The sequence below is a fragment of the Lissotriton vulgaris genome, chromosome 9 (assembly GCF_964263255.1).
Source record: "Lissotriton vulgaris chromosome 9, aLisVul1.2, whole genome shotgun sequence".
Taxonomy (NCBI): Eukaryota; Metazoa; Chordata; class Amphibia; order Caudata; family Salamandridae; genus Lissotriton; species Lissotriton vulgaris.
In genome coordinates this window covers 1,224,134,669-1,224,144,672 of record NC_141697.1, presented here as the reverse complement: position 1 = coordinate 1,224,144,672, position 10,004 = coordinate 1,224,134,669, and positions in this window count along the sequence as shown.

The window sequence follows — 10,004 nt, the reverse complement described above, 5'->3', positions numbered from 1 at the left end:
GAGAACACCCTCGCCCCATTCAAAGCAGAGATCATGTCGCTCAGATGCGGGCCAGGATGGCGTTCTCTCTCAATCGCAGTGTTGGGCAATCGCATGTTGACACACAGCCTCACCTTGCTGGTGGTGCCTTTCTTGGGTACGATAACCACTGGCGATACCCATGGGGACGGACCATCCGTCCGTTCGATGATATCTGCTGACAGGAGGTCATGAAGTTCATCCTCGAGGGCTTTCTGGAGATGGAATGGTACACGTCGAGGGTGCTGTGCCACAGGCCTGATCTGTTCATTGATGTGTAGATGTATTTGACAGCCCTTCATTTTCCCTAGTCCTTGAAACAGCCTGGGAAACTTGCTGACGATGTCTTGGTCATCATTGACCTTGAAGAGGATCTCAACAAGGCGGAGACGTTCTGCAGTTGGCAGGCTGAGTAGACAGTCAGCCTCCGGGCCCTTGATGACATGTATGACCGCCGGTATGGTGATGGCGTCTTGTTTGAGTGTTGTTGGGAATTTTCCCAAGCATTGAAGTGGTCTCTTGGACATCCAAGTGAAAACTCGGACTGGTGCGTATGTTAGTGAAGGCTTAGGGCTCATCCTCTCATATTCTGTGACCGGGATATAGTTCAGCGAAGCCCCGCTATCTAGCACAAATTTAGTGTCATGGTTCCCTACTTTTATGTCCAAACGTGGATATTTTTTTAGTTGATCGGGGTCCGCAATCATGTTCACGTATTCAACCGTGTATTCAGAGTCTCTGGAGGATGATCTGGAGTCCCGGGACGGTGACCTACGCTCCCATCGGGATCTTCGCGACTCTCGGCTGGAGTGTCACGAGCCTGAGGATAGTGTAGTCTTTCCTTGAACAGCTCTTAAGTGATGCTTTCTGGTGTCAGAGCGAGACAATCTCGTTGTTTCACTGCGCCTCTCTTTGTGATAGTCCCCACACATCGCTTCGAAGTGGTTCGTCCGCCCACACTTGTTTGTGGCTCACATTGCGTCCTGTTTCAATGTTGGTGGCATGTTCCTCGGCCTGATCATAGACGCGAGTCATCTCTTCAATGTCGTCCAGTTCATGGGGTTTTCTTAATAGCCGCCTCCTGAGAGTTTCCGAGTGAGATCCGTCTATGATTTGCGATTTTATGGCGGCAGCTGTTGAAAAGGTATCAAATTCACAATGTCTTGATAGCCGTCGCAGTCGGGTGATGAATGCGCTCATCGCCTCGTCCTTCCCTTGGCGCGCTTGATGAAACGCATGACGTTCATAGTCCATATACTTTGTCATAGGTTCCCGCATCTGCAGGGGGAAGATCTTTAATTATTTTACTTATCTCTCGACCTGCCAGGTTGCAGAGAGCGATTAATTTCTCTTTATCAACAGTCACTTTGGATCCCTCAATGTTATCTTCGAAATCTTCAAGCCACTCTTGCCACTTGGGACCCATGCTCCCTCCTGTGGTCAGTGTTAAAGGTTCTGGGGCCCGCAGGTGCGACCCTCCTGCAATGATGGGTTTGACTTTGTTTCGCTGTGGGGCTGTATCTGGGGTCACCATCTTGGTGACGCGTGCTTCCCGCCTTTTCTGCCTCTGATTGTCTTGTTCGCAGGTGCCTGGGTAAGTTAATTGCGGTGATTTATTTTCCAATGTTCACTTAACTTTACCCGTGCTTGTTTATCCTTGCTTACTTGTGCCGTCTCACACTTGTCGTGTTTCTCTTGCAGCTCGTGCGTGTCGTTTTCACTAGTCAACCCCTATGCCTGACCTTAAGATGGCCGCCCCACAATGACTAAGGAGTCTGTCCTTAAATCTGCCTGACTTCAAGATGGCCGTCATCACTAGCTGCACACAAGGCTTCCTTGCTGCTCATTCAGATCACAGCTGCTTCAGCAGGACTCACCGGCCGTCGGTCCCAGGGGCAGCACTCTTCAGCATTCAGATTTTCTTAGCAGCTGCCACAGTCAGGTGAGGTTGGGGTGGGCTCCCACCTTGCTTCGCCAGGTCCTGCGCTCACTCGGAGACAACGTGCCGAAACTCACGCATCGGGCGTGAGGTTTCCGATGTCGGAGGCCGCTCGAGCTCCGATTTCTACGCGCTCGACGGCGCTTACCAGCGAACTTTCTTGGGGGCAGCGTCCTCCGCTCAGGGCAATTTTCTATCACTTTGGGGTGCCAGGCAGAGTCGGAGTGGGCTCCCGACTTCTGTTTTCTTCGGTGTACACCGGCTTGCACACATCAGGCGTGAGTCATGTTTCGGCGCGAACAGCTTCCTTTTCTCGAGCGTTTCAGCGCTCGTTGCTTCGGCCCCTCTTGGCTCCCTCGCAGTCGCTGGAGGGACAGGGTCACCTGCTGCTGGCCTCTCTCTTCAGGCGGCAGCTCCGCTTCGCGCAGCAGCGTTCTCCTTTTCTCGACGCTGCCTGGGACAGGGCACTCTCGTTGGGTTCTGTGGGCAGTGGTCATGCCCATCCCACCCTCGTCGCCAGTTGTCGTGTCTCTCTTGTAATGAAGACAAACACGTGCATAACTATTCAAGAGCTTTATTACTCACATCTTATCAGGTCCCTGTCCCTACTCTAACTAACTTCATCCTGTCCACGCTCCTCCTCTTCCCTTCCACCCCAGCTGGCTCCACCTACCCATCTACTAGATTGCTGACCACATAACAGGGAATATTATTTTTGATAGTGATAATTTTGTCCATAAAGTAGGTATTAGGTGAATCGCATAGGGCCTGTGTGGGTTGGGGTTGAGGGGTAAAGCGGTCTGGAAGAGAGAGCTCATTCACTATGGTGAAGATGTCCTTTGCCTTAGAGGCAGACTCCATAATTTTGTGAGAGAAATAGGTTGTCTTGGCCAGAAGGATGGATTTTTTGTAGGCTTTTAAATGGTCCACAAATTCAATTTTAAGTTGTTGATCATAGTTGCGTCGCCAGCGTCGCTCGGCCTGGCGAAGAGCTAGTTTGTCAAGTTTAAGTTGGTCTGTAAACCACCGCTGGGCGTCATGAGGGCGCATGGTTTTTATGGTTTTCAGAGGGGCAACAGTATTGCATGCAGACAACAGCCATTGTTCAAAAGAAAAATCCTGGCTAGTCACCGAAGCAGAGGGCGAATGTGCTGTGGATGCCAGTATGGAATGGAGTTACGTCAAATTGGCTCTCTTCCAGTTCCGGGCTGAGAAGTTGGTCGTGGGGATGGGACGACTGGGGGTGGACAAATTAAAAGAAAAGAAAATGAAACAATGATCTGACCAGGAACAAGGAGTCACTTTGGGAGGCGAAATTTCGAGGTTGGCCGTCCAAACTTGATCTAGAATGTGGCCTTTGCAATGAGTAGGTGTTCTAGCAAATTGGCGATAATTCATAACTAATAAGAGGTCCGAGAATTCCTTCGATAGACGGCTCTCCCGGGGGTCAGAGGGCCAGTAATTAAAATCTCCAATAATGATAACCTTAGCTCTGCAGCACTCAGCAATTAGGAGTGCTGCAGAGACTTATGTTCAGCTGGGCGCACGAACTTTCAGTTGGGCAGAGGCGTCTGAGGAAGGCTCACGCCGAAATGCATTACGCTGTATCTGCTACTTAATAAAGAACCTCGACACAAATCCCCATTTTTGGCTCCTTCCTTCGGCAATATTGGAGGTTGTATTGGATGTTTTCGTGTCGATCAGGGACACGTTAAGGAGCTCACGTTTCGCAAGTTGGCTGCCTGTCATCTGGTGTCTGCGCAAGCAGTTTGTTTCTCGTCAAGATATTGGCATCAGGCAGTCCACCGACAGTAAAGCAGGAAAAGCATGGGACGTTGCTTCACCGCAGTCTGTGACCTCACGGATGGTGTTGGTACACCGCTACCAGCCCACGACCTGGCGGACCTGTCAGCTTCAGGTTGAAGCGTTTTGCAGGGACTTGAGAGGCTCTTAATTTTGTATTGGCTGTTTTTAGTTCGCCCAGCCCTGCACACGCCATTAACACAAGGACTTTATCTCGGTTTCCCCTCGTCACACCAACCCAGGTTGGAGCTTGCTGGGAGTTGTAGTGTGAGTAGTTCTACGCTGCAACTAGATCACATGGTTGGGGGAGGCACGCACTCAGCAATTAGGAGTGCTGTAGAGACTTATATTCAGCTGGGCGCACAAGCTTTCAGTTGGGCAGAGGCGTCTGAGGAAGGCTCACGCCGAACTGCATTACGCTGTATATGCTAATTAATAAAGAACCTCGACACAAGTCCCCGTTTGTGGCTCCTTCCTTCGGCAATACTGGAGGTTGTATTGGATATATATATATATATATACATATATATATATATATATATATATATATATATATATATATATATATATATATATATATATATATATATATATATATATATATATATATATATAAATATTTATATTGCTACACGTTCCTACTTTCATCCGAGAGTTCAGAATGAAAACGGCTGGCACACTGGTATCCAAATTAAAGATTTATTACACCAAACCCCCCTCACCCCAACAGACGCGTTTCGCCTTAGCAGGCTTCGTCAGTGTTAAGGCTACTAACATACAAAAAGATGGGAGCCATCTTGTAACGTGCAAATTGCATTATAATTCGTGGCTATCAATGGTGACTTAAGGTAAAGTGCATAGTGCTGATTAAAAACATGTAATATAAATCAATTATTTAACAATTCTTGAACACAGTAAAATTCATAAGTGCATACAATTCTGTTATTCTTTGATTTCATATGAAATTCCTATTTTCAGTGTCTCTTATAGACTTTTAGTCAATAAAGTGCAGAATTGTTAGGAAAAATAGTTTCCTATTAAGCATGGTGCTAGTTATTTAGCCCTGAATGGGCAATTGCATTAGCAGCACAGACATACATGTAATGACATACAGATCAGTAGAAGAATGGACTTATTAATTTGAAGGGGTCTTAAATAATATAAGTCCTGATTTTATATGTGTCAGATTCTATATGTGTCTCAGAGGTGAACCCATAGTTCTTCATTATTATTCAGTCCCCACGGAGTCATGGTTTTAAGACTGATGATGTGCTTTGACTCGAGGATGCGTAGGGACTTGTCTCTGTCTCCACCCGCTCTAATTTGGGTGCCTGATAATACAATAGAAACTAAGTTTCTCCCAGTCACTTTGGTGGTGTTCGGCAAAATGGCGGGCAACAGGGTATGTCTTATCCCTATTGGTAATTGCCCGCATGTGCTCTAGGATTCTTAGTTTTGCAGGTTTTATAGTGCTGCCAATGTATCGCAGCTTGCAGGGGCAGGTTAGACAGTAGATGGTATACTCTGAGTTACAATTGAGCAACTGTTTGATTTTTATATTGGGTTTCTTTTCACCTGTGCGATTGGGATACTCTGACATTTTACTACTGAATCTGCATGCCTTGCATTTTAGACAAGGAAAAAAGCCAGTTGATTTGGATAGTTTGATGTGTTGGGTCGTTGTTCTGAAATGGCTGCGGACCAGATGGTCTGCCAGAGATGGACATCTTTTGTATGTAATTAATGGTCTCTGTGGCAGATTCTTTTTTAGGATTTTATCAGCGGTGAGTATATGCCAGTGTTTTTTGAAAATGTTTACAATTTCTCCTAATTTGGTGTTAAACTCAGTAATCATTCTGACCTCATCAGGCACCTCTGCTTTTAATTTTGGTGTTAGGAGATCCCTCCTGTTGACGCCTGAGGCTTTCACACTGGCCTGTTGTACGATGTTTTTATTATACCCTCTTCTCTCAACCCTCTCTTTTGCATCAATAGTAGCCTGCATGTAATCTCGTTCTAAGGAACAGTTTCTCTTTAGGCGGAGAAAAAAAAAAAAAAAAAAAAAAAAAAAAAAAAATATATATATATATGTATGTATATATATATATATATATATATATAAAGTTCCAAGGTTCCACAAAGGATTTGATGTGCACTCATTCGAACATTCAGCACTGGGTGCTGAACGTTCGACGCAGCTATGAGGTTATACACTCTTTTTTCTCTCTGTTTATAATTTACAGGAGGAAAAGGAAGGGACCTTTCCACAGCTCACTTTTATAAGATGCACGGTTCCCTACCCTTTTTCTTCATAAGACTAGACCTTCAAAAGGCACAAGATAAGAAAAAGGCTACTATCACTTTATCAGCACTATATGAACTTTCTTCTCTATTTTTCCCTTTTTTTTAAACTACGAGTTGGTAGATAAAACAAGCATTTGCAATACAATAGGTCTCGCATTAGGAAAGTTTGAGCTATTGGTCTTGTAAATGACAATGTGGAGGCCGCCCTGTGTTATGCTGTGGAGGCCCTGAGCGATGCTGTGGAGGCCCTGAGTGATGCTGTGGAGGCCCTGAGTGATGCTGTGGAGGCCCTGAGTGATGGAGGGTGGAGTTGGAGTTGGAGGGTGGAGTTGGAGTTGGGGTTGGAGTTGGGGTTGGAGAGTGGGGTTGGAGTTGGAGGGTGGAGTTGGAGGGTGGAGTTGGAGGGTGGAGTGGAGGGTGGAGTGGAGGGGGAAGTTGGAGGGTGGAGTTGGAGTGGGAGTGTGGAGTTGGAGTGGGAGTGTGGAGTTGGAGTGGGAGTGTGAAGTTGGAGGGTGGAGTTGGAGTTGGAGTGGGAGTGTGGAGTTGGAGTTGGAGGGTGGAGTTGGAGGGTGGAGTTGGAGGGTGGAGTTGGAAGGTGGAGTTGAAGGGTGGAGTTGGAGGGTGGAGTTGGAGGCAGGAGTTGGAGGGTGGAGTTGGAGGGTAGAGTTGGAGGGTGGAGTTGGAGGGTGGAGTTGGGGTTGGAGGGTGGAGTTGGAGGGTGGAGTTAGGGTTGGAGGGTGAAGTTTGAGGGTGGAGTTGGAGGGGGGAGTTGGAGTGGGAGTGTGGAGTTGGAGGGGGGAGTTGGAGGGTGGACTTGGAGGGTGGAGTTGGAGTGGGAGTGTGGAGTTGGAGTGGGAGTGTGGAGTTGGAGGGTGGAGTTGGAGTTGGAGTGGGAGTGTGGAGTTGGAGGGTGGAGTTGGAGTTGGAGGGTGGAGTTGGAGGGTGGAGTTGGAGTTGGAGGGTGGAGTTGGAGGGTGGAGTTGGAGGGTGGAGTGTGGAGTTGGAGTGTGGAGTTGGAGTGGGAGTGTGGAGTTGGAGTGGGAGTGTGGAGTTGGAGTGGGAGTGTGGAGTGGGAGTGTGGAGTGAGAGTGTGGAGTGGGAGGGGGGAGTTGGAGGGTGGAGTTGGAGGGTGGAGTTGGAGAGTGGAGGGTGGAGTTGGAGGGTGGAGGGTGGAGTTGGAGGGGGGAGTTGGATGGTGGAGGGTGGAGTTGGAGTTGGAGGGTGGAGTTGGAGTTGGAGGGTGGAGTTGGAGGGTGGAGTTGGAGTTGGAGGGTGGAGTTGGAGGGTGGAGTTGGAGGGTGGAGTTGAAGTTGGAGGGTGGAGTTGGAGTTGGAGGGTGGAGTTGGAGGGTGGAGTTGAAGGGTGGAGTTGGAGGGTGGAGTTGGAGTTGGAGGGTGGAGTTGGAGGGTGGAGTTGGAGGGTGGAGTTGGAGGGTGGAGTTGGAGTTTGAGGGTGGAGTTGGAGTTTGAGGGTGGAGTTGGAGTTGGAGGGTGGAGTTGGAGGTGGAAGGTGGAGTTGGAGGGTGGAGTTGGAGTTGGAGGGTGGAGTTGGAGTTGGAGTTGGAGGGTGGAGTTGGAGTTGGAGGGTGGAGTTGGAGGGTGGAGGGTGGAGTTGGAGGGTGGAGTTGGAGGGTAGAGTTGGAGTTGGAGGGTGGAGGGTGGAGTTGGAGGGTGGAGTTGGAGGGTGGAGGGTGGAGTTGGAGGGTGGAGTTGGAGTTGGAGGGTGGAGTTTGAGGGTGGAGTTGGAGTTGGAGGGTGGAGTTGGAGGGTGGAGGGTGGAGTTGGAGGGTGGAGTTGGAGGGTGGAGTTGGAGGGTGGAGGGTGGAGTTGGAGGGTGGAGTTGGAGGGTGGAGTTGGAGGGTGGAGGGTGGAGTTGGAGGGTGGAGTTGGAGGGTGGAGTTGGAGGGTGGAGTTGGAGTTGGAGGGTGGAGTTGGAGGGTGGAGTTGGAGGGTGGAGGGTGGAGTTGGAAGGTGGAGTTGGAGGGTGGAGTTGGAGGGTGGAGTTGGAGTTGGAGGGTGGAGTTGGAGGGTGGAGTTGGAGTTGGAGGGTGGAGTTGGAGTTGGAGGGTGGAGTTAGAGGGTGGAGTTGGAGGGTGGAGTTGGAGTTGGAGGGCGGAGTTGGAGGGTGGAGTTGGAGTTGGAGGGTAGAGTTGGAGTGTGTAGTTGGAGTGTGGAGTTGAAGTGTGGAGTTGAACAGACAAGTCAACGCCGTCTCATCTTCTTGCTTCAATATTCTTCGCATGCTCAAAAAAACATTTCGCTGGATCCCCACCGAAACTAGAAAAACGGTCACCCATGCACTGGTCACGAGCCGCCTGGACTACGGAAACACCCTATACGCCGGTACCACCGCAAAACTCCAGAAAAAACTCCAACGCATCCAGAACGCCTCAGCCAGACTCATACTAGACATCCCGCGTAAAGACCACATCTCTGGACACCTGAAAAACCTCCACTAGCTCCCCGTTAACAAGAGGATTACTTTTCGCCTCCTAACCCACGCACACAAAGCACTCTACGAACTTGGACCCGAATGCCTCAACTCTCGACTTTCCTTCTACACCCCCTCCCGCCAACTACGATCCTCCAACCAAGCCCTTGCAACTGTACCTCGCATCAACAAAACCACCATGGGAGGCAGATCCTTCTCCTACCTGGCAGCTAAAACCTGGAACTCACTTCCCACTCACCTTCGCCTCACTCAGAACCACCTTACATTCAGAAAGCAACTTAAAACCTGGATATTCGACAAGTAATTCCCCACCCTCCCTCAAGCGCCTTGAGACCCTCTGGGTATGTAGCGCGCTATATAAATCACTTGACTTGACTTGACTTGGAGTTGGAGTGTGGAGTTGGAGGGTGGAGTTGGAGGGTGGAGTTGGAGTTGGAGTGTGGAGTTGGAGTTGGAGGGTGGAGTTGGAGGGTGGAGTTGGAGGGTGGAGTTGGAGGGTGGCGTTGGAGGGTTGAGTTGGAGGGTGGAGTTGGGGGGTGGAGTTGGAGGGTAGAGTTGGAGTTGGAGGGTGGAGTTGGAGATGGAGGGTGAAGTTGGAGTTGGAGGGTGGAGTTGGAGGGTGGAGTTGGAGTTGGAGGGTGGAGTTGGAGGGTGGAGTTGGAGGGTGGAGTTGGAGGGTGGAGTTGAAGGGTGGAGTTGGAGTTGGAGGGTGGAGTTGGAGTTGGAGGGTGAAGATGGAGTTGGAGGGTGGAGTTGGAGGGTGGAGGGTGGAGTTGGAGTTTGAGGGTGGAGTTGGAGGGTGGAGTTGGAGGGTGGAGGGTGGAGTTGGAGGGTGGAGTTGGAGTTGGAGGGTGGAGTTGGAGTTGGAGGGTGGAGTTGGAGTTGGAGGGTGGAGTTGGAGGGTGGAGTTGGAGTTGGAGGGTGGAGTTGGAGTTGGAGGGTGGAGTTGGAGGGTGGAGGTGGATTTGGAGGGCGGAGTTGGAGGGTGGATTTGGAGTTGGAGGATAGAGTTGGAGTGTGTAGTTGGAGTGTGGAGTTGGAGTGTGGAGTTGGAGGGTGGCGTTGGAGGGTGGAGTTGGAGGGTGGAGTTGGAGTTTGAGGGTGGTGTTGGAGTTTGAGGGTGGAGTTGGAGTTTGAGGGTGGAGTTGGAGTGTGGAGTTGGAGGGTGGCGTTGGAGGGTGGAGTTGGAGTTTGAGGGTGGTGTTGGAGTTTGAGGGTGGAGTTGGAGTTTGAGGGTGGAGTTGGAGTTGGAGGGTGGAGTTGGAGGGTGGAGTTGGAGGGTGGAGGGTGGAGTTGGAGGGCGGAGTTGGAGGGTGGAGTTGGAGTTGGAGGGTGAAGTTGGAGTTGGAGTTGGAGGGTGGAGTTGGAGGGTGGAGTTGGAGGGTGGAGTTGGAGGGTGGAGTTGGAGGGTGGAGTTGGAGTTGGAGTTGGAGGGTGAAGTTGGAGTTGGAGGGTGGAGTTGGAGATGGAGGGTGAAGTTGGAGACGGA